The sequence below is a fragment of the Ctenopharyngodon idella genome, chromosome 7 (genome assembly GCF_019924925.1).
Source record: "Ctenopharyngodon idella isolate HZGC_01 chromosome 7, HZGC01, whole genome shotgun sequence".
In the NCBI taxonomy this organism is placed as follows: Eukaryota; Metazoa; Chordata; class Actinopteri; order Cypriniformes; family Xenocyprididae; genus Ctenopharyngodon; species Ctenopharyngodon idella.
In genome coordinates, this window is record NC_067226.1 from 4,652,320 (window position 1) to 4,677,902 (window position 25,583).

At 37.1% G+C, this 25,583-nt stretch overlaps 1 protein-coding gene across 2 annotated transcripts in view; it reads left to right on the forward strand.

Annotated features, from left to right (window-relative positions):
* Window positions 1-25,583, forward strand: part of LOC127515288 (vitamin D 25-hydroxylase) — a 140,395-nt gene that overhangs the window by 84,884 nt on the left and 29,928 nt on the right. The window lies entirely within an intron of this gene.

Sequence of the window (25,583 nt, forward strand, 5' to 3'; positions counted from 1 at the left end):
GGGATCATATGTGAGGGAGATGTCTATCAACGCACGTCACTTTAGCATTTTAATCTTCACATTCTCCAAATGCATTTGAACCATATGGCACTTTACCACTGAATAATTCAAATCAGGTTTCTCTGCTAAATGTCTTATAAAGTTTGCATCTGATCTTTTTGTGGTTTTCTAAGTTTGTGGATGATTTCTTAATAGTGTTGGCTTTTTGTTTTATGATGCTGCGTGCCGATCATGTTGATGTCAGTTGAACTGTGTTGATGTTTTTGTACTTTTTTTTATGGGCAGTTTGTACGAACTCAGATCAACTTTATTTTGCCTCAAATTAGACCTCAAGTTACTTCCATTGGAAGAGTTTGATGAGTCTGATCAGCAATTTGCTCGTTACAGCAGGTAACTGAGATTGCTCATTCATTTGAGTATGCTGATGCAATTACAGATGCCATTAGAATTTTGCTAATTTTAGAATGTTTGTACATCATCATTTTGACATGTACCCTCATTTTATGAATACTGTGATGTGAATATCATGTGACAGTTTCATAATGCGCATCATTCCATTATGCTTATACTGATGTGCAACATATAACATTTTTGGTATTATGGGTACTATTCATCCATCCATCCATCCATCTATCCATCTATCTTTCTATCTACCTATCTATCTTAGCTTAGCTTAGATGTCACTATATTTACAGTATATTATGCCTTTTCTAATTATTTAAATGAATTAGATGACACATTACCTTGCCTCTAGAACAATATTATACATTAGATATGTACGAATGTAGATACTCATAAATTATTTTCCTCTGCATTTTCTTTGCAGTGTCTTTACTGCATAGTCATGTATGGAATTTTATTTCTGTTTGATTTCCACTTGATGTGCCAGTGATCAGTGCAATAATGCTAAACAAACGAAAGTGTCGCACCCAAACGATAATTAATATTTGATTGAATTCCCACTAATTAAACAATAATGAATATTTGATTGAATAGCCCTCTCTTCCAGCATGGTTTTAGTGCGGCATAGTGTGTTGTGAATCACTCCTCTTCCCCATGCTGTTTTTGGCACATCCTGTATTTAAGCCTAGTGTCTTTAATCACCCCTATTCAAACCCCACAATCAGCATTTCGGCCCGGGCCCCATTCAGGACACCCCATAATTGGACGGAAAGTGTCAAAACCTCCTGTTTGCACATACTCAGGTATAGCCACTTGTGTCCTGCACTGGACAGCTTGGGCACAGTCCAAGTCCAGCTTAGCTAGAACAGGGACACATTGTCCAGCACATTTTACGCTCCAGCCGAAGAGGTCCAGTGGGCCCTGTTTGTTGCTCTTTAGAGAAGACCCATTCTCCACAACATTAAAGACAGACCTGCAAATGTGTTTTTAAGTGCAAGAGTGAGATGTTTTCAGCTAACATCAAGCTGCTAATGATTTTAATGAGAGCTCCTTGTAGCGTCATTTTTTTTTCATTGAATACATCACACTAAAACAAAATCAATGCACAAGATTAATTAAGGCCCTTTTAGATGCCTTCTGCTGTTTTTTTCCTCTTTTCACCCACTCTCTCTCTCTTTCCCCGTCTCTCTAAGCCTCTCCAGATGAGGGGATGCTGTGCTGTATTTAAGCGTGGTTATTTGACATTTAGATGCAAGGGGGAATAAAGAGAGAGGGGGAGACAGTAACAAACACAGGGACAGTTTTTGACAGTTCTTTGTCATGTCGGAGAGAAGAAAGGGGGCCGACTGTGAGATGCTACTTTGAAGCTCCGGAAATTTGTAATGAAAAATTTAAGCTACAAGAGAGAGGGGGCGAAAAAAAAAAAAAGAAAGTCGAGCCATTCATTTGGCCCTGCATACATTAGTGGGTTGGTAATTCAAAGGTTTTTGCTATGTGTTTTTGTCATTTGGACTCTAATAAATATCTTAGAGAATTGCTTTGATATTCCAAAATTGTCTCTGTGGCTGGTCCACGTTAAGAGAAAAGGGGAGAAATAATCATCAGGACTCCTGGCTCTAATGAGAAGGTCATTGCACCCTAATTATCACAGGCAGCTCTGCCTCAGCCCTTCAAAGAGCCCCATGAGCGCACCCGTGCTGTAGACAATACACCACACACAAACACACACACACACACACACACACACACACACACACACACACACACACATACATACACAGCCCTACCTGAGCACCTACTCTACCTTTGCATTTGAAAAGTGAACTTAGCCAAGGGTACAGAGACTGTGTACACATTTAGATTCAATTTGACTTTGAGAAAATAGAGACCAGCTCAGGGCAAATGACAAGGAGTACAAATATAGTAGATCCATTGTACAGAAAAATTAGTTGTACGTGTCCAGAGACCATTAGGCCCCATGTCCACCAAAGCGTTTTTCTAGCTGCTAGCGTACTTTTCCAATTGTTTTCAATGGAAGCGCCGCGTTTTTTAAACGGCAGGAGCGTAACGAGGCGCTGAGCGTCTTTTTCACGCTCAAGCGCTGAGAGCTCTGCGTTTTTTACCGGTCGCCTCGAGTTGAAGAATGTTCAACTTTGAGTAAAACGCTGCGCTCATCACTGTCTCTTTTTATTCAGCCATCCAATCAGAGTGGAGGAGGGGCGGGACAAATACAACACCGACCAACTGTCACAACATTCTTGCTGTACAACAACATCAACAAGCAGAGAACGAAACAAAATGGATGAGAAATTAATATTGCTGGTCTCCGAACATACATAGCAAGTACTCTACATTGCGTCAACATTTTAAGTCTGAAACAAATTACCTGCAAAATCAGTTATAAGTAACAGTGCCACGGATATTCCCTTTCATAGCAACAAAGCGTCTCAACTGAAAAAAACGTTGCGCTGCCGAAGCGCTCTCAAGCGCTCAAAGATAAGCGTTTTAAGCACAGCGCCTAGTGTTTTCAGTTGGTTAAAAATGCTTTGGTGGACACACGGCCTTAGTGTACAGTTGGCATCTTGTAGTGTTTAGTCAGAAATGTACAAACACAGATGCAAATGGTAATTAACAGTTCAAACAGCATTAAAATTGTAAATAAAGTATGACATAAATCATACTTTATATTGTCACATTGTCGGTCATTAATAGAGCATATTTTAATTTAGACTGAATTTACATTATACCCTAATGACGTTATAATATTATCACATACATATATAGTATGTATAATTTATATCACTTGCTGTTATTTGATTGAAAAAATGTAATGCCAATTTTATGCCATTGCCAAAGGAGCAAAGTAAATGATCAAAGAAAGTTACTCTCCCTTTAAATAATATGAAAAAGAACTTAATGAATTGTGGGTAAAACCTTGCCGTATGGAAATTATAATATGTGTTTACATTTATTTTGTGATTCATCAAATATTCATAGTGATAAAAACATTAATATTAAACATTTTAGTTTTTTATCTAGTAAGGCAATGTTCAGTGCATGACGTCACATCATTTAATGAGGATGCAAATGTTAACGGTGAACAAGACGTTTTCGTATTTCATCTTAGATTGACTCCACCCACTGTGCTTTCTATCAGCAGTTGCTCAGTCTGTTAAGTAAATGTCTTGAGGAATATGCATAACATTCATTGATTGAATACATTAGTAAGTAAAGTCTTTTGATGAACTGTAACAGGATTTCCCTCTACACCAGGTGACCGCTGACAATCTTATCTGTATGAAACATTCTACTATAAATTAGTTACAAGGTCAGTTAGGCACAATTGGATAGATTCACATTGAGCTAGAAATAAATATAAAAGTCTTTGAAGATTAAACAAGTGTTGCATTATAGTTTCTTCTAATCAGCATATAGGTTTATAGATTCTTAACTGTTTTTCTTAAGAACAAGAGAACAAGAAAAGAGAAGAATTTCTGTGAGAAAGCTAAACTAGTTTTCCTTTGGTATCAGACTTTATGTTTAAGAGTGATGTATTGATGTATTGATTTCAGTGGTGGCAATTGTATGTCCAGAACAAACCTTCATGTTTTGACCTCTTATGTAGTTAATCTGTCTCTTTGGGGCCTCCATCAGTTACAAGGCCTGGGCAACATTCCTGCTTGTCCCGCTGTCAGCACCCTTGAGCCAGTCTTGCAGAAGACATCTTTGCTGCTTTACTGCCTGTCAGAAAAATATTGTATCTACAATGCTCTGACATACAAGACCTTCCGGCTGCATTTACAGAAAGGGTCTTTAATAGCTGTTCTTCTGCCCTTATATGTCACACGGCTGTGTGTGTGTGTGTGTGTGTGTGTGTGTGTGTGTGTGTGTGTGTGTGCGCCATCTCTCAGCCTGTGAGCCTCTGACAGCACTGTGGTTAGATAGGTGGAGTGTTTGTACTGCAGATGTTATTGGGCCTGGAAAATAAACCTCCCTCTCCATTCCTCCATTTCATCCAAAAGCCAAAGGCGGATTCTAATTAGGGCCGTGACAGATGTGTCCTGGGATAGCGCTGTTTACACATGAGAAAGTGATGTTCCTCTCTCTCTCTCTTTTTCTCCCTTTCTTCATTTCCATTTCTGCTCCTGATACTACTGAGGGAGACTTTAACAAGAAGTAACTCCATTCCTAAACAACATCTGCAAGTAATGTCAACCAGTCTAATATCATGTTGCAGGTTATGCTCAACCTTAATGATTCGTGAATAAGCGGGGAGCACAACTGACCTTCTTTATTACAGTACTCCTTATTTCCCTTTCAAATCGTTCTTTTTCTTCACTCAGTAAGCTCAAAAGCAATAAGACAGACCCTATCCGTTTATGTTGTGTTTTTTTTTTTCTTTCAGAATAATTAAAATGTGCAAAAGGAGTCCGAGGCCTTTGTGTGACGATGCCGAGAAACAAATGATAATTTATTTATAAGGAAAAAACAGGATTGGGAAAATAGTGCACACATTTCATTATTTATGACATTTTTCAGGCAGTCTTAATTTATACAATCCTGTGATTTTTTTTTTTTTTTTTTTTTTTTTTTTTTTACTTTTTTTAGTTATGCAGAAAATGAGAGGGAAGTGTTTGCTTTGCGTTTTTGCATTACTAGATTTGTCAGAAAGATGGAAACTTGCAGATCCACCCACACAATGCAGAAAGCAAGCACAATAATAAAAACAAAATGAGTCTCATATGGGTGAGAATCTCAGTGTACTAACACCCCCTCTAGCTTTGATGCTAGAGCTGTATTAATCTAATTAAGAATATATGATGTCTGAGTGTCATTTAATTAAGACCTGCAACATTTTCTGTTATCAGGATTGCTTAATTGACTGTACCTTTTAGCTATTTGGAAGAGACCTTTTTGTTAGGAACTTTTGTTATATATTGAGGACCTTTACAGTACAAATCTACAGCATCAAATTAGTACCTAATTTGCTTAAATTGCTAATTACAACTGAAATGGGGTTTTCAATTGCTGATGCGGATATCAATATCTAGAAAGTAGGTTTCTAATGGCTGATCAGAGAATGTTATGTATTAAAAAACAGAAGAAAAAAAAACAGATAAAAAATGACTTCTATAGGTTAAAGTGGCAAGTATTTAGTGACCTCCTCTTACACTTGAGCAATAGCAGGAATGGCTCTCTTAAACCTAAATGGAATGGAAAAGGACTGGAAAGCCAAGAAAACTTCAAGAAACAAAGTTTCTCAGATTTTCTTCTTTGAGAAAATGAAAGAAGTGAATTTTGAAAAATATGAATTTTTCAAATACGAGAGTTAGTTACTTTGTTTCATGACCACGTGGTCTTTTGCAGGTGTCTGAATGATGTCACATCCTGTCACATGATATTGATCGCATGACTTTATCCAAAATGGTCCCTTTATGTTGGTTACTCCCAGTGACATCAATGAAATTCATTTTTCCGGACATTCTTTCTCGTAACAAAGCAACGACTTCTACACATAATTTTAATACCATTTTTCACTATGTTGATATATGATGTTAACAAATGAAATGGCTGTATTGGCCTTTGGACGGTTAAACTGAATGACCTTTTGACACTTCAAAATCTTTAAAATACCTTTATATGTAGCAAAATATAATTAAAACCTTTTGGATTCATTAAAAGAGATCTAGTTGTACTACCTTACATACTTTGAATGTCATATCTTTGTTTTTCATTATTATCAAGGCCTTTGGACAAAAAAATGACCCATCACGTCATATATATATATATATATATATATATATATATATAAAACATTGTCATTTTTTTACAAAAAATAGTCAGCCAGTAGTCAACAAAGAGACCAGACAAAAGAAGAAAAGACAAGATAAGTGTGTTTCAACTTGTAATCCACTGACCACACCACATTCTGTTTCCGTTGGTGGTAGCAACTGAGGGGAATTGGGGTCACTGCCGCTTCTCGAACAAATCCACGCATACACATAGACGTGCATATCACAATCTCATCCGGTCACTGGAGTGTGTTCCGCAGACCTCTCCGTCCCCTGGGCGTCCCCTCTGAATATATTGAATTGGACATCTGCTCCCCCCACCCCAAATATCCATCAACCCCCATCCACCTTATCCACGACTACCCTATTATCATGAGCTCTTGTGAATATAGTGCATTCTGGGTAAGAGGGCCCATAAAAGAATGATCAGGCAAGGCTTTCAGACGCAAGTCAGTGGTAAAGACTCTCTCTTTGTCGAACAAAATGGAAATGCGCAGACGAGCATCGCACCTGTTGAAAGCCCTTGTGGTGCTCGCCGGCGCTCACATGCGGCATTATGTGCCTTATTATTTATACAGGGCTGTCAGCTAATATTGCATGTGTGTCTCCACAGAGCACTCTCTGCCATCCTTGAAAGTCACAGTTAGAGGCACCCAAAGTTGCACCGACAGGGGCTCTGTGCTCACCGGGGACTTTCTGCTTTCTGAAGAATTCATAGCTCTGCACTATTGACATAATGCATCTGTGCTGCTGTCTGATAAGCATTCTTTTTCATCTCCCCTGTTCAACCCCTTCACTCCACATGTTATTATGGCCTAGCGCTTCCAGCCCTGCTCTGAATTTTTTAACAGTACATTTAAACAGCAGTTCCCATTCTTGGGAGTGCAAGAATGTCATCCCGTCTTTTTCCTCCTCTTTTTTTTGAAGTGCTCGATATGAGAGAACAAATCCCATCCCGCTCAACTCTGTAGATATTCGGAGCTGCACTGCTTTGCATCTACGGGAAGTCTGTTCGGGGCAGTGTAGTCTTTAACCCTACTCTCTACAGCCCTAGGTGTCATCTTTCTGCTATCGTGTCAACTTATTAGATAAAGAATTAATTATCATATCTGACAGCTGTGAACCTCGGGATTTGCAATACCTTCCAGCCAGCTGCGGGAAGCTGAGAGAAGGCCAGGAAAGGGTTAACAGCATTGTTCATTCATCTGCAGCGAGTGACATTCTTTATGCTAGAGCGACCCCTGATTAGGGGGTGAGCTTTAATGGCAACTAATTAGCCAACCTCTTCAGCTCGGCGTAATGATCAAACGAGCTGTCACCGGGTACCTGATACAATGATCCTCTTCCTCACTCCAGATATGATATTTTATTCCCCTGCAATTATGCTTTCCCCGTCGCTCCATGTGTGTTTATTGCCTGAAGCACACATGTCAAATTAAAGAGCAGCTTATGCACCTGATATTTAATTATTGCCCACCGCACTACTGCGCACAATAGGGAAATGTCAAAGCGAGCAATCCACTTCAAGCAAGCAATCACTGTTTCGCTCTGAAAGATGAAATATGCATTTTGAAGTTATTTTTCCCCTCCCTAAAATCATCTGTCTCAAACCTTTTTATGGTTCGCTAGTTTTAGCCTTTTCATAGGACAATCACTCTGACAAACTTCTCATGGCGAACAGTTCTTAATTTGACTGCACAGCCTTTTTTGCTTGTTTGAGAATTTAGATTTAGTATTGAATTTAGTTGTTTTTATTGTTTTACCCTTGTCCCAGACCCAGCCTTTCAAATTGAAGCTATGAAAATCCATCATACAAATATGAATGATTATATTTAAAACTACAGTAATGTAAATTAAGTGTTTCTTAGTGTACTTGTTTACCAAGAAGAAGAAGATGATGATTAATATCACTTGTCAGTAGAATATTTTGACTGAGGGTTATTTGTGTGAAAAGTGAGTTTATTATTTTGCAGAAGTCCACATGCAGGGTCAAAAGTTCCCATATTTAAAGAAACACCCATATACAGTTTGATGGCAAAAATATTCCTGCCAAATACATCTGGCTCAGCTCATGATTGACACACTCTTGAGGCACAAATAGAATATTTGTTACAATAGACATAGAGGGAGATAGAGTCTTTCCTGCTTTATTTTTAAAAGAGAGCACACATGTTTTTAATGTTACATGGTGGTAAAACTGTACTGTAAGGAAAGCTGTAATTTAGAATATAATTCATTTATTTTCCTGACCATGAATGTTTTATTCATCCTGTCACTATAGAGATTCCCAAGCCCTCTGTCTTTCCCCCTTGTGTTCACGTTGAAATTTATGAGCATGTAAAATGTGATTTTGATTATATTTCTGCACACTGCAGTGCTTGTCTCCTCCTTTCAGACCTAAATAGCTCCTTTTTAATTGACTTATTCTTCCCATTTATTAAAACATTATGTTGTGGTCGGCGTGTTTAATGCCTGTCTCTTCCTTTTTAAAGCTCCAGCAGTGTTTCACCAAACGTGTCGGTTTCCTAATTACACATTTCTTTAAAACAGATTGTCAGTTTGGATCAGTGACAGAAATCTTTCAGAATCTTTCTCCCTCTTTGTCTCTCTCGCTCTCTTTCTGGCTTATCAAACAACATAGCATGCCATGCATGTATTTCATATGTACAATTTCATATTGTCCATATTAGGTTAATAGAGCGTAATTTGCTTCGCTGTGCCCGTAATATCCCGCTCTCTTAGGAAGGCATATTTAATGTGTATTTTGCCCTCCCTGGCTTGTCTTGTTAGGGTTGATTGTTTGATTGTGTCTAACGGGCTGGCTCACCTCCACCTCAATTCAGCGCTACAGGCAATAAATACATATTTATTACTCCCTATTTCATTGCCCACGTACTTCTAAATGACTGAATTTATTCAGTCGCTTGACTGCTTTATGTAATCGAATGCTTTATGAATGCAGCAGATTAATTCATTAATTGCGACAGCCGTAATAAATTAGTGAAGTGATGTTCCTTTTATGATTGCTTTTAAAAGCCCCCTCATGTGTTCGAGCGGTGAGCATCTCATTCTGTTCGGATGTCTGAAGAGAGGCAGGTCAGGGACCTGACACAACATTTAACTGTTCACACTACTTTTTCTCTGCTTTTTGTCCATAGTTTGAATAAGGGGTCTTCAATGTTGCACAGGTTTCTGCACACCTATTAAGACTTTAGTGGTCTTGTACTGCATGGAAAACTTTATTTCAACTTAATGAATAGCTGATAGAAGAAACAGAACAGTATAATTTCAGTTACAAACAAAATGTTGGCTCTTTTCACCCATCCACAGAGCTCAAGGAGAACCAGAACGCTCTTTTCTCATGCTCTCTCTCACACACACACACACACACACACACGCAGCAGCCGGTCCTGCAAGCACCTGCTTACTAGATGTAGATATGGAATGCAGGTGGTGGAAGTTCCTTCACTGTGCCCTAGATACCAATATAACACAGATGTCATGGTGTTGTTCCAAAACCACAATCACAACATATGGTAATTGCTGCAGGATGAATTTGCTGGCCTTTTCTTTAGCAGGGGGCTGATAAAATAGAGAAGTCAGCTACCGGTGCTGCCCAGAGCAAGCGGCTGCCAAAGCCGACTCTATGAAACGTCGGTTACTCAAACAAGGCGCCATCAGGTAAACCCATTAGCACTGCTGATAGCCGTAGCTATACCAATGTCAAGTGTTTTGGGGGCGAGTTATTCAACAGCTGCGCTCTTCATAGACGTTAGTGGATTGTTTGTAATTCTCTGAGTGCCCACTCTGGACTTTCCTCCTCACATGGGCCTCTCTGTGGTGTGAATTTTAATATGTAGTACACGGTCGCTTGATCTGTTTACCTGAGGTCTTGGAGATCAGGGCAGAGGGAATGATGTGTGTGGTGGGTGGAAAAGTTATCAGCGGTGAGTTATAGCGTGTATGTCTGCATTTATGTATGCGTGTATAAGTATTCCCTCCTGAATGAGGCAAAAACAACCATACAGACATGTAATGACTTTATGTACATGATTGAATTCGCAGTGTCAAAGAATTAAAAATGTGTTATGCGAAAAATAGGATCATAAATATAAATGAAGCAGACATGTTCTCAGTGAGCTGTGATCAGTTTACTGCATCCAGCTCTTGACTAAAAGTGTTTGTTGCATTGCCAAATATTTGGGTTAGGTGAGAAACTATTTGTATGTTGTGAATTCAGGAAATGCTTGGGATGTTTGCGCGTGATTTGTCACATCTTGTTCTCGTATAGACTGTGGGGGGGGAAAAAAAAACTTCATTTATGTTGTCCAGATTGAACTTGTTCATAATTTAATCAGAGTGATTTTTGGTCATTTTTTATTCAAATTAGTAGTGGAAGCATCTATTTGCATAAAAGCCTTTCTTGCACTTTCCTCATCTGTATTACTGATAACGTAACCTTGGCTTATTTAAATGAGCAGAATTCATATATTTATATATAGTCACAGTTCAGCATTGGACTCATAAAGACAGTGACAGTTACACCAACTGACCCAAAACTCTTTCCCACTGAACCCAGTCCATCAAGCCATCCTTACTATTGAGTGTCCTTATGTAAATAAAATGCATATTGTATTATCTGGATTTAGGGATTTAGATAGTCTAGATGCACTGGATGCCAGCTCTCTCTCTCTAGTTACATATGTAGAGAAGTTGTTGATTTTCTCAGCCTGGGTGGAAGCGGTGCGGTTTTGCCTTTGAACAGATGAATTCTGCCATTATTCATCCTCACCTCCTGAGCCTGCTGGTGGAAATTGAAAATGAGTGCTGTTTTCTGCTTCTCTAGTCAGTAGTTTTGCGGCTCAGAGTATGAACGCACACACACATACATTGTATTGAGAGCCTGAAGTGAATGCTCCCCTTCAAAGTATCTGAGTACTGGAATTCTCAAAAAGGGCTCTCTTGTGATTTTATGGCGCCACCATCTGGTCATCAGAGGGTCAGGTGAAAAAAAAGGAACTGGAAAATAAAATTTTTCAACCAAACAGCAGAATCCATTGTTAAAAAAACAACTGAAATTTGGCTTTATGATCCTTAAATAAATAAATGTTTACCATTTTACACATTTTGTAATTGCATATGCTGAATGAATATGTGTGTGTGAGTTTAATTGATAGAGACGCATGTATAAATGTAATTTTACTTAGCCATTACACAGTGTTAAAGGACAACATATTTTGTAAAAAAGAAAAAAGAAAAAAAAGAAAAGTATTAATCTGTGATGTTTCGATGTCTATAAGCTTTGGGTTTGTCTCAATTAATATTTTAAGGATAATTTTGTTTGTCAAAGTCATAAATTATTCAACTGCCTTCATGCTTAATTTTTTTTCTAATAATTGTACGTTTTTGTATGATTGACGTCATACGAATTCATACGAAATCACCATCTCATAACAAAAGCTATGTTTTCCTGTGAGATCTGGTTGAAAACTTCACATCCCTTCATTGAACCACTAACCAATTAGCATGTGTAAAATTATAACAAAGAGGTAGTTGACAAACATATTTTGTTAAATATAAAAATCCTCATCTGCGATCGCAGATTCTCATCAATAATCATCATGAATCATAGTGTGTGATGTTACTGAAAGCAAGAGAAAAATGATCGTGGAAAAAATCTTGCTTATTTAGTCTCAACTCCGACAGCTGCCTTTCTCGCTCTCATTTCACCCATGACTGAGGGATGTTCATGGACTATTTCTTAATTCCCCCTCTCTGAGACAGCGTAAAGCTGTGGACTGCACGCTTACGTGCATCTGCTGGTCTGGGAGTAATTGGTTCAATACACATATTGATCAGATGAGTATGAAAATGCCATCAGAATGTCAGTTGTTAAGTTTATTGATTAAGCCGTAAAGTCTTGGAATCATTTGAAGGAGTTCTTGTTTTCCCGCTCTGCCATGGCTACATTGTTGGGTAAATTATACCAGCTCTTAATGAAGGAGAGCATAAATAAACATGTGGAAGGAGAGCTCAGGTTGGTCTGATGTATTGACTGCATGAAATGAGATCAGTGAATGGAGGTGTTTGCTCATCAGAGAGTGTAATTCTGAAGGGACGGCAGCCATGCTTAAGGATATCGGAGCTTGCATCACATAATAGGCAACAGGAACTGGTCTTGATGTGTATTAAGGTCTCCAGTCTCTGAATGACTTTCTCTCACTGCTAGAGGGACATAGTCTCTCTCATGTCTTTTCTCTCAATCTCTCTTTCTCTACAGCTTCTCCAAATACACACAGAGGGATCAAGGTTAGCAGAGAAAAAGGGGAATGAAAAAAGTGAGAGAAATCGATTGATTTTCTTTCTGTCCAAAGGCCTCTTTTGTGATGCTCAAGTTCCCTGGTTACATTTTCTTTATCATGTTCCCAGAAAAACAAACTTTAAAGCTTAAGGAATGGTTGCCTCGTAAACATAGCCAACATACATCTCATATACAGTTAATAATGAAACAAATTTTTGGATATTATTGGTTGAATGCTTAACCAGAGCCTCTCCTTAACACACTGAATGTTGTTATGAATCTTGATTAGAGTGAAAATTGACTGTTTTTAACAAATGGGTATGAATATGTATAAATCCAGATATTCATAAAGAATATGAAAAAATCTGTATATTTTTAAACCTGATAGGTAAAAAATATATATATCTGTGCTCTGATGTTGTTTTTAAGAATTGTTTTATTAAAATTCAGCATTAAGTTTAAAATTAAAACATACTTTATGTATCTTATGTAATGGTTTTTAATCTTTTTTTATTTTTTATTCATTTAACATTGCATTTCTTATCTGACTATTTTTATGGTAAATTTTGATTGCTTGTTAATTATATTAATTGTTAATTACAAAAACAAACTGGCAGATTTAGCAGAGCAAAACTGTGCATTTGAGAGATGAAACAAAGTTTCTCTTTTGCTCTGTGATTACTATGCATGTGTGCGAGAGAGAGAGAGAGAGAGAGAGAGAGAGAGAGAGAGAGAGAGAGAGAGAGAGAGAGCAAGAGAGATACTGAGAAATCGTAGATCTGTTCAGTTTACTGAAATAAAATCTAGACAGACTTGTGGTGGTTTGTACATGCGTCCTGCTAAGCATAAATTTGGAAGCGTACTTAAGAGTGAGAGCTGAGAGTTTCTCTGTCATCATCTGTGGTAGCCGTCCTGCTTGTGTTTTCTCAGCTGAGTGTTTAGTTTGAAGAGCTCTGGGCGCTTCCTCGACCACATGTTTGTGCTTCAGAGTGCCCCCTTCTCTCCTCCAGCACTCATTCAGGACAGTAGTCTCAAATAAAGCCTGCTCTTCTTTTACATAATTGAATGGGCAGCAAACCCTCCCTCCTCTTAAATGTGTTTGCTTTCATTTGACTGAAACGCATATAGATGCTTCTGTAAACCCAACCGCAACTGGACCTCTGTTACCTTGAGGATTGGATCCTTCTGTAATGATAAATATATGTGCTCCATTTTTCCCACTCAAAATATGGTCTCGACACTCATTTTCTCTTCCCAGTCCACAAAAATGAAAATTTTCCTTCTAGGAAGCGGCCTTTGATGTGTAGTATTCTGTTTGATTTGCCCATTTTAAATTATGTGTGAATTATTTACACAAGCTGTTATGGTGTCTCCAGCAACAGTGTGTATATTGTTCCAGTGAGTTAGAGTTCACAGCATGCTTCTGAATCCTGACTTTGTTGCAAAGCAAGGTGCAGAATTGGCTAATGTCTCTTCCCTGGAAAAAAAACAAATGGTTTTCAGCAAAAAGAAGCAGCAGTGTTAAACCAGTAGATGGATCTCACATATAAGACTGTTAGATAGTTCAAACAAACTTAGTGAACTACTGTATGTTGTGCTATTTTTTTCTTGTCTTTCTACAGTAACTTTAGTCAAGCACATCAATTGTTCTAACAAAAAAAAAAATATCACACCTACAGCTATAGCATGATGCAAATAAACTGGATATTTGCTTAACTGTAAAAAAAAAAAAAAAAAAAAAAAACAATTATTTTTTTTACTCTAACGTAACCTAATTCTGTCTTCATTTACAGCAACAACAAAAACTGTGTTACTCTAAAGAAAACAGCTAGCCAGTTTAATGTTACTGGTTAGAAATTGGGAGCGAGAACGAATTGAGTCACAGAAAGAATATAATATTGTCTGAATAAACTCACATCCCTTGTTTAAAGTGACAATGTTAAAAGAGTTGCATATTTATCAATGAGCACCATTTACATGATATTCTCTTCCAATTTGATGAATAAACCATTGTATTTACACTTGACCTGACCTGTACTTTAGACCCCTGAGTACCACTATTGTGTAGCAACCACATGAACAGCAGAAGATTCAGTTTTTCTCTGAAGACATGTTGCCAGGAGTTTGGACTTTTAATACATGCATTGTTTACAGCAGCAGTTTGTCATTTTGTTCTTTAAAACAATTAAAGTTGACAATTCACTAGCGCAATGTCACAACTAGAAGAGTATAGTGACACTCATAGTGAGAATCTCAGATCGGTCAGCATCATGTCTCATAACGTTTCCGTGTGGATGTTTAGAGTGAGAGTGAGAAAAAAACAAGAGTATCTGAAGGCGGCAGAGACACAGTCAGATGAAATAATCATAGCTGTACGACACTGTGAGTGTGAAGTGGGAGGAAAGAGCCTGTCACCTCCTGCTGCTAGGCCTTTAATATTCACACAACCCCACCCGTCACATCCTCCCTTTAGGTGGGAAGAGAAAGAACCACAGCAGTGCAGCAGAGAAAGAGTGTTACTTCTATAGAAAAAAGTCCCAAAAAAAACAAATACACTATTTTATACTATCTATCTATCTATTTATCTATCTATCTGTCTATCATCAAGTTCTCTCCTGTCCTTCCTTCACATTTGTTCCTTCTTCCCCACTTCAATCCCTTCACCCTTTCTTTCCTCAACTCAGTTCACTCAGAATCATCATATGAAAAATATAAGGTTATATGCTAGTGCAAGTGAATTAACAGTCTAATGTTGGTCTAATGTCCAGAGAATAGACCAAATAGACCAAAAGGTAATACAAGTTGGAGAGTTTAGAGATACTTTGACTACGGCAGAGGGTGTGCCCTTTCCCAGGATCTTCATCCAAATTACCTCCTGTTTCTCAACAAGGTGCGAACACCCCAGATCTATGACCCTAGTCAATGCAAATTCCAAATTGTTATTTAATGCCTCCATTTGGAGAATGTTTATGTTGGTCTGAGTACTTAAGGAAGGGCTGCGAAAGGTTCAGGGCGATTCTGTAACCAGATCAGACCATAATGCTGAGTGTCTTCCACTCAGCATTATGTATTTTTCTGATGTCAGGTATGCATCTTTTACTCTTTATTTCTGAGCATTTGATGTTTTGTATTGATTGTCTTTGAATTATGTATTTGGCATGATACATTTACCCAACTAATAATAAAATGTTACATTTGATTTTATTCTGGCTTGCTCTGAAATGATTGACTCTAGTAGATTACGTTGTATCCATTGTTACCACAAAGATGTGTCAGGTTAGTAACAGGCTAAAGTCCAGTTTTGAGTGGAACATAGGGCACGCCAACCAGATTTTAGAGTTCCGACTAACTTTTGGCACTGGTTCAAGTGTACTTACTTTTTTTTTTTTTTTAATTCTATTCATCAAAGAATCCTAAAAAAAAAATTTACACAACTGTTTTCAACATTGATAATAATAAGAAATATTTCCTGAGCAGAAAATCAGCATATTAGAATGATTTCTGAAGGATCATGTGACACTGAAGACTGGAGAATTAATGCTAAAAAATTCAGCTTTGCCATCACAGGAATAGATTACATTTTATAATATATTCAAATAGAAAACAGTTATTTTAAATTGTAATATTTTTAATCAAATAAATACAGTCTTGGTTAGCATAAGAGACTTCTTTTAAAAGCATTAAAAAATCTTACCTATCCCAAACTTTTGAACAATATATATTACTTTCAAAACGTTTCATACAGTATTTCCTTCATAGTCTAAAAAAAAATAAAAAATTTAATTGGCCATTTGTAAATGTTATGATATTCCCATAAGCACACAATAATGATCTTTTCTCTAATTATCTAACTACATAAAATGCATGTGGGGGTTCTCCTTTGTTGTCTGTGCTTTGTTCTAAGCTACTATTATTAAAATCCCAAGACAAAAAAAAAAAAAAACGCATTAACTGGAATATAAATTAGCTTCAAACTCAAAAGCTGCTATATTAGTAATACCACCCACAATTCAATGTTTTATTCTCTGCATAACTTACTCTATAAATAAGAGCTTTGTATTCCGTGGCAATGTATGGAGACACCACTAGATACCCAAATATCATAGGAGTTATTTGGGAAGTATTCAGTTTGCCCTTGATAAATGATGTGCTCTTCCTGTTAGGGTCTGCCCTCCCACAATTTAGTAAATAAATAGCATTGTAATGTTCCAGCATTCCAGCCCCTTCTTTTAGGTTAAATCTAAACTTCTCCATTAGGAGCAAAGTCTGTGAGCCTTTGAAGATAATTAGCAAATGCGGTGGAATGCCGGCGATGCTTGGCAGGTGCGTTTGATCAGTTCCATCAGGCGAAATGAGTGCTGACAGGGGTGGGGTAATGGGGGAGGGGATGGAGAGGTTACAGGAAAAGGGGGAGAGGTACACACTTTTCATTTAACACCAGCAAAAAAAAAAAAAGACTTTTGACAATGTTTGGATTAAATGACTTTGTTTTCTCTGTGTGTTTGCATATAGCTTGTGGGATCCTTGTCATGTTGTTTCTGTGTTTGTATATAAAAGTTTTGATGAAAGTCTTGTCATTTCTATACATACATTATCATTCAAAAGTTTGGAGTCTGTAAGATTTTTTCATGTATTGAAAGTCACTTATGCTCACCAAGGTTGCATTTATTTAAACATGAAATACATTAAAAATACAGTAATATTGTGAAATATTATTGTAATTTAAAATAACTGTTTTCTATTTTAACATTTTAATATGTAATTTATTCCTGTGATGGCAAAGTTTTCAAAATTTTCAGCAGCCATTACTCCAGACTTCAGTGTCACATGATCCTTCAGAAATCATTAGGGCTCAGGAAACATTTATTATTATCAATGTTGAAAACAGTTGCTGCTTATAAAAGTCTTTACTGTCACTTTTGATCAATTTATGCATCCATGCTGAATAAAAGTATTAATTTCTTTAAAAAAAAAAAAAAAAAAAAACTGACCCCAAACTTTTGAACGGAAGTGTATATAAATGGCATTACATGACTACAGTAAAAATGAAGTTGTTTTGGACAAATATTGAAGTTTTAGGTTTCCTCAAAAAAAGTTAATCTTCTTCTGAACATTTTTTCATATAAACGTGAAGTGATTTTTGTTATACTCAGAATACTGTATGAGGAAAGTCCCTGTGAAAGTCATTAAAATATTCTCTTTAATTGTGATGGCGATTACCACTGCACTGTTTACCGTCTGTAAGTATGCGTTTGATCTACATGTTGTCCTGATTTAAAATACGACAAAAGTATGACATTTCATAACCATTAGAGGATCCGTGAGGTGTGATTAATAGTTTGCGAATAGATCGAATAGTTGTGAGTTATTTTTCAGCAGTGACACAGATACACAATGGAGCCCAATTAAATGAGTTACAATATGCGAGAGCTCATTTGAAGATGCCAAGAGCATAGTTAATATATAAATGCTAATATTTGAAAGTCAAATTTAAGTTGAAAGGGCCTGTAATAACTGTTAATTAACTCTTGTTTTCTTTCTCACACACCCCTCGACAAAGTTGAACCGACTGAAAGATTCACAAGGCTTCTCTTTAACATTTCGGACCACAAAGCTAAATTTCAAAGCATCAGGCTCTGCCTTTGAAGTGGGGTATTCTCTGTAGATTAGATATTATTTTAAGATCCCTTTGTTTAAAAATTCATTTTTATTATCCCTGCATGAAATGCAGGGGCAATTCCCTACATAGCCGACCATCAGTGCAATTAACATCTTCGATCGAGACTGCATTCCTGATAATTAATACAGACTTTGGGGCTCCCTTGTGATCGCTCGCAGGGGTTTGATTCTTCTGCAGCAACCATTCATTTGCAGAATGAGATTCATCCTAATGAAAATGGAATGTGAAACTTTAATGAACATGACTGCCATGTCATAATAATAAAGACTTTGAAACAACACCGGCCTTCCACGCTGGCTGTCTGAACCCGTGTAGCTACATCGTGCCAATTAAGTGTGATGATAAAAATTAACACTTGTGGGTGTTCGGCAAACACACGGCCCGAACGAGGCTGTAAACAACTGTTTCGCAGGAGATTGTCATTACCGCCGTCTGTGTGCTGAGCAGAGTGATGACGGTGGGTGTCTGTTTTTTTTTTTTGTTGTTTTTTTCCATCAGTGCTGTTTGATCCATCAAGCTCTTCTTGTTTTAATTAATGTTGTATTAATATGTATACTAAATGCATGTTCGCACTTGAGGATTGGAATGATTAGAGAAACACATTTGCTCTTTTGAGATCAGAAAGGCAGAATTAACAATTTGTGTGCACTTGATGGATGTGAAGTTTTCACGACTTGATATTTCGTTTGCACTTCAACGTCCTGCGTTCCTGAAGTCTTTGGCAGAATGCATGTCGTAACGCAACACGATAGTGCTTGTTTTATTGATCTTGCCGCAATGTCTTCTTTTTTAGTTCAACACAACAGTCCCACACTTTTGGACCTTGTCAGCTTTTGTGCTTTTGGTTTGGATCTAAAAACAAGGGAAGTGTTTTAGAGGCAACCATTTAAAGCTCTGTCTCTGTGTGTAAATGCAGGGTAAGCCCACACATGGGAGTCCTCTAAGTGTTTTAAGGACATCCTTGAACATGGAGCTGCGTTTGATGAAGAAACAGAAGATCCAGAGCATGAACAAATCAACTGTTCCCAGAGGAGTACATCTCAGCTGTCTACAAAACACTGGTCCTGAGACAGTTTGAGCTGAATAGCGCTGTAGTCTTTTACAGCTGCTAGAAAAGTCCTCCAACTGTTTCATGATCAGTCAGATGTGCATAGTGAGTCCACTGTCCCAGGCTAGGGGTAAAGTCAGATCTTTCAGCAAGGGAGAGCCACAGACACAACATATTCATCTGCACATCACTCAGATAAAATGGTCCAGTAGACCCCAAAGGTTTTTTTTCAGATTTTTTTTTTTTTTTAAGTATCGTTCTGCAGAGAAGATGCTGTTAGAAGGGGTCATAATGTGTATTCTGTCTACATAAGGACTTAATGATCCACCGAGGATGATCGATTGCAGCAAGGATCTGACAGCCGAAAAAGAAAAAAAGCACAACCTTATAGCCGTCTCATCAGCTATGATATTGGTTTACATTTGCCATAGAGAATATCCCTTTCTGTCAAAATGTCATTACTATAGTTATTTTTACTGACCAAATGGTGTGACATCAAGTGCAACGACCAAGTGTGATTTTATACAGCAGTTAAATAAGAAGTTAATATTGAGTAATTTGCAGATTACACAATATTATTACCAGTTATGTGGTGTGGTTTTGTTCCGGCTACAAAAGTTTAAAATCAAATCAAATCATAATCAACCGTTATAGCCTTCTCTGTGCAGACACAGTAGTGTTGTTTCAATCCTGAATGAATCAGGCTGCGTCCGAAATCAAATACTTCCCTACTATATAGGTGAAAAAGTTTGTGACGAAAGAAGTATGTCCAAATTCACAGTACTCATAAAAGAGTAGGCAAAAAGTCCCCAAATGACCTACTACCAACGAGATTCCGAACTGTGCATATGATGGACACTTTACTATCCCATAAGGCCACGGGAGAGGATTTGTGAATGGCAGTAAAGCGATGCAACTGGCGCTGGTAAATCACATGATAATGACAACATGGCGAATTTGCTGTAAAAAATAAATTTGTAAAATAACAGAAAAAGTACTGGCAGCTCATTACCCAGACATTATCCAGTAATTTTATGGACATTTCCAACCCAAAACATAACGCAAACACAAAATTCTAAATACAGGTAAAACACCTGTAAAAAATAAATACAGAAAATTCTGTTAAATTAATACAGTACATTGTGCCCTATTTTTACAGATTTTTTTAGTGTAGTGTGTCCAATTACATTCATACTACCCATATTCAGTTTATACATATAAAATAAGTACTTAGAGTATGCGATTTCAGATGCAACCTCAGTGTTTTTGATCAAATTGAATTATTTCCAATTTCTGCCCCCTATTGGAAATCATGTAACCTGCAGAAAGAATGACTGAAAAATCCCAGATATTAGAATCTTAATGTCTTTTTCGATTTTATACTGTAAGATGTGTCTATTGCCAAATTACAACAGTTTTATAGTAGTAACAATAATTAATTTTGGCTTAGTTACCATGGTATTTTATTTATCATTTCTACACATGATCAGATATCATAAAATTCATATAATGAAATAAAATTAAAGAATTCATTCATTAATTTTTTTATTTCCTTAATAGCTTACATGAAAGTCCATATAAAGAGCATGGAGACCAGTAAGTGGATAAAAAAAAATGTTGCCTGTAATGTAAACCAGTAATTAGAAATCTTGATAAAAGCTCTCTATGGACACTGCTCTAGATCATGTTGAGATGTGTTCATTGATGCTCTTATGCACCAGATGTTGCTGTTTTATCGGAACAGAATTATAATATGAATGTGTCATTTTCCTGTGGTTCCATATAAATGCTAATTTGGAAACCGAGAGTTTCTGAACCACACATAGGCAGCAATGTCATTGCACCTTTTGAGGTCCAGAAAAGACATCGTTAAAATAGTCAACGTGACTATTTTACTTTTTGTGCGCAAAAAAAATAAAATAACGACTTTATTTAACAATTTGAACTGTCGTCATACGCAGTTGACATAGTGAACACAGTGCAGAGCTTTCGCCTTCTACGTCAGAACGGCGACTCATTATTGGCCGGCTCCTGCGTCAGCATCACACGCATGTGCCTGTAGTCACATGGACTATTTTAACAATGTCTTTAATACCTTTCTGGATGTCAAAAAGTGCAATGACGTTGCTGCCTATGTGCGGTTCAGAAACTCTCGGATTTCATCAAAAAGATCTTCATTTGTGTTCCGAAGATGAACGAAGGTCTTACTGGTTTGGGACAACATGAGGGTCAGCACTTAATGACAGAAATTTCATTTTTGGGTGAACTAACCCTTTAATACAAAAATCCTACAGTAGCTATATAGCTCACTAAGTCAGAAACAGATCCTTATGCTGAATAAATAAAAGATGGCAAAAAGTTCTATCAGAGTTAATTCCACTCCACTCAATTATACAAAGGCCCACGTATTGGAAAGTTTGAGCTGAGGACGATTCTAATAAATCTGCGCTTTAACACAGGGCATTTAATATCAGCGCTTCTTAATGGGGTCTTGGTGTTGAATTATCTATGGGGCCTCTGTGATTCTAGAAGGACCATCAAACCCCTGAACTTGAGAGCTCTGTCTTGTAATTGAATAATACATTACATGTGGCAATTATTTTCGTTAGAGCTAGACGGAGAAATCAATAACCAGGGGATCAGATCAGTGGCTGCTGTGCTCTTGTCTTTCCCCCCTTGTGGCCAATTACATCATCACAGCCCTAAACACCTGTGCTGCGTCCGTGTGTCGACGGCTGGATCCAGAGGAATGTCAAATGAACACTGTTGTTCGGTAGGATAGAGAAGTGAACAGGTGAAAAAGACTTCTTTTTGAATGGCGATGCATTGTCACCGTTTTTTTTTTTTTTTTTTAATTTGTTTTGTTTTAGCACAGATTGCACAAAAGCTAGGCAGGTAACATAACCGATAGAGACGTCAGACAAATTCAGGGTGAACAGGGGAGTTGTGTATTTATTTATTTATTTATTTTTTTGGTTGGAGAGATAATAGATGCTAGTTGCAAGGATCAACCTGGAGTGATAAATTATGCAAGTGTGTTTAGCTCCAGGCAGTATTCCCCACGACATACAGCTATTTGATTAAGTGGGTTTAAAAAGGTCTTGTATAATGAACTACTGCCTTTATGTACACTGGCATATATAAACAACACATCAGTCAAGTATCACTCAGCACGGTGGAACGATTCTGTCCAGCCAGACAAACAAATGCAATTTACGGTTGTCTAGAATATTCACAGCCTTTAAAAAGGTGGATATCAGGTCTCATTAAATGTAGATGCAGCTTGTGGCTGAAGAAAACACTGGCTACATCAAAGGCTCTGTTACATGAATACTAATAAAGGTTTGGGCTATACTCAGACTCCACACAGCCATCAGCACTGCTTTCTGCCTGTTCATATTTTGCTGTGATGTTTAATTAGTAATGTGTAGTATTGGTATTAAGTTATCATGATTGACCACTAGGTGTTTGATTTTACTGCAATAATTTAACCATGTTTGTTGGTTTTACTCTTAACAGAAATCATTTCCATAACAAATGAGATGAGTCCAGACTGATGGCAATAACATCAACTGGAAAAAAGACTATAGAATACAGAGCCCAGCACATGACATGTGAAGTAAAAACTAAACATTTTGGCTACAAATTAAGAACTAGTTCCCATGACTTATTAATTTGTGGCCACGTTTATTATATTGTTGATACTCTGAGTTAGTTATATTGTGGCCATGTTGTAATAATTTGTTCCCCCAATTTAGTTAAATCATGGCCACTTTGTACTATTTCATTCCCTCGTTTAAATTTAGTTAAATCTTGGTCACGCATGTCATGTTATGTAATCAGAAACCAGAATGAGTAGAAACATTCATATAATTGTCATTGGTTGTAAACTTTCAACGTTTCTAGTTAAAGACATAGTTCGCCCAAAAATGAAAATGAATTTACTCACACTCATGTTGTTTTTGTGTGACTTTCTTTTGCCTAGTAAACACAAAAAGTTTCTCATACTGTTTTCCTTGAAAATAATGAATGAATGGACTGAATCGACTGAAGCTTTTGAACTTCTAAAGCACCATAAACATGATCCATATACAACTTGTGCTCTATATTTCAAGTCTTTTGAAGCCATACACTCTTAAAAATAAAGGTTCCAAAAGGGAGTTTTCCTTAGTGTGAAGAACATTTTAATCAAATCTAAAGAACCTTTTTCTACTATAAAGAACCTTTCATGCAATGGAAAGTTTCAATGGATGTTAAAGGTTCTTCATGGAACAATATATGTCAATAAAGAACCTTTATTTTTGTGAGTGTATAGATTTCTGTGAGGAACTTAAATTCACATAATTATTCGCTGATAAGCTTCCCCTTCACTAAGCTGTTCACCTCTGTGACCAGATCAACTAATTCACTGAAAAGATCCAACTTGATTCGTTCAGAAATCAGATATTGCGAATTGCCTCATGAACTTACAAAGAAAAGCTAGGTTGGATATTGAGATCTTTTGTGAAAAATGGCTTTCAGTCTGTTCATCACACAAAGCTTGTATTAACTTTAAAAGACTTAGTATTTGAATGAATCAAAAAAAAAAAAAAAGCTTCAGCCCAATAGTATGAAAAAGCATATGGAAAAAATATGCTCAATTGTCTTCCTTTGTGCTCCATGAGAGAAAAAAAGTCATTACTGAAAAGAAAAAACATTAGGCCTACTGGGTTGTCCATGTTTTTTAACTTAGTATTTAGAGCGTATAGGTTTCAGTGAGCGACCCGGTACAAAGAGCTGCAGAGGAACACAAGAACAGAGACTCCATCCACGCTGCAGGACAGAGAAATCTGCCCTGGACCAGAGTGTCAAACAGATGAGAGAAAAGGGCCTCATGAAATAAAGATCATTTTCTCAATCTTACCGTAGCATGGCGCTGAAGTACAGAGAAGAGAGAAAGAAAGTGGCACTGGGGTGAGTTTTACAGAAGGTTAAAATATCCACAGGCTACTCCAATGAAGACATGCACTAAAGGAGCTCACATCAAAAGAAACCTGTGTTTTTTCTCCTATTCTGTGTGGTGTCTTTCCATATTTTATGAACAAAGGCTTTACAGGCCTGCTGTTCTCTCAGCTGATGCATGAGCACAAGCCTCTGTACAACTCTTCCTGAAATAAAAAACGTTTTTTTTTTCCTTTCTTTCTTTCTTTTTTTTGAACCCTGTGTTTGTAGAATCCCAATTGTTTAAGCAGCGATGAGGAACTGTACTAATAAGTGGACATCTCTAGCCAGCCTGAAGGGCAGATCTGGTATCTCCACATAAAAGACCCCAAATGACCTATGGTTGCAGGGCCTTTAAAGACACAGATGACAATCAAAAGGACAAATGTGACTGGCTGTGGCACGGGAGCAATACAGGCCCCGCAGTTCTGTGAAGTCTTTGACCTGAAAGTTCAAAGCCCGCAATGGACCTTTGGACCTCCCTCTGAGAGCCCCAGACAAAGGCTTTGTTCATACTAAAGCAAAAAACACCGGCATTGTTCCCTTTGAGCCAAGCAGCACCTGTAGAAAGTGGAGAAACCATGCTGACAGCGAGAAGAACAGGAGCACAAAGCGGCATTTCATCTGGTGGGATGTGAAATTACATTTCAGAGCTTCCTGACAGATGCATATTTTCTTCTTTTCTGTAAATGATTCTGAAAGAGCCCAGCGGTTGAGCGGTTGTTGCTCTCAAAGAGTGAGTGATGTGTTGTTTTTGTAAATGATGAGATGCATTTTTTGAGGTCTATCTCTGCTCTTCATGTACATTCAGGATAATATATTCCCTTGAGGGTTAGTTTGACGGCATGAGATTAGAAAACATAAAAACATAAATTATCTTGAAAATCAAGACATTTGTCCACTGAAAAGTTAGTCATTGGTCTAGTTTGACATCTATGGTGTTGGACATTAATTCTGGGATCTGTCAAAGGAATGTCAATTCATCAAAATACATGTCAGAATAAAACCCATTAATAGTAGATCATCAAATCCTAAGGAATATTCTCATATACAGTATATAGGGCAAAAAAAATATATATATATATATATATATATATATATATATATATATATATATATATATATATACAGGTGCATCTAAATAAATTAGAATGTCGTAGAAAAGTTCATTTATTTCAGTAATTCAACTCAAATTGTGGAACTCGTGTATTAAATAAATTCAGTGCACACAGACTGAAGTACTTTAAGCCTTTGGTTCTTTTAATTGTGATGATTTTGATTCACATTTAACAAAAACCCACCAATTCACTATCTCAATAAATTAGAATACTTCATAAGATCAATAAAAAAAAGGATATTTTAAACAGAAATGTCAGGCTT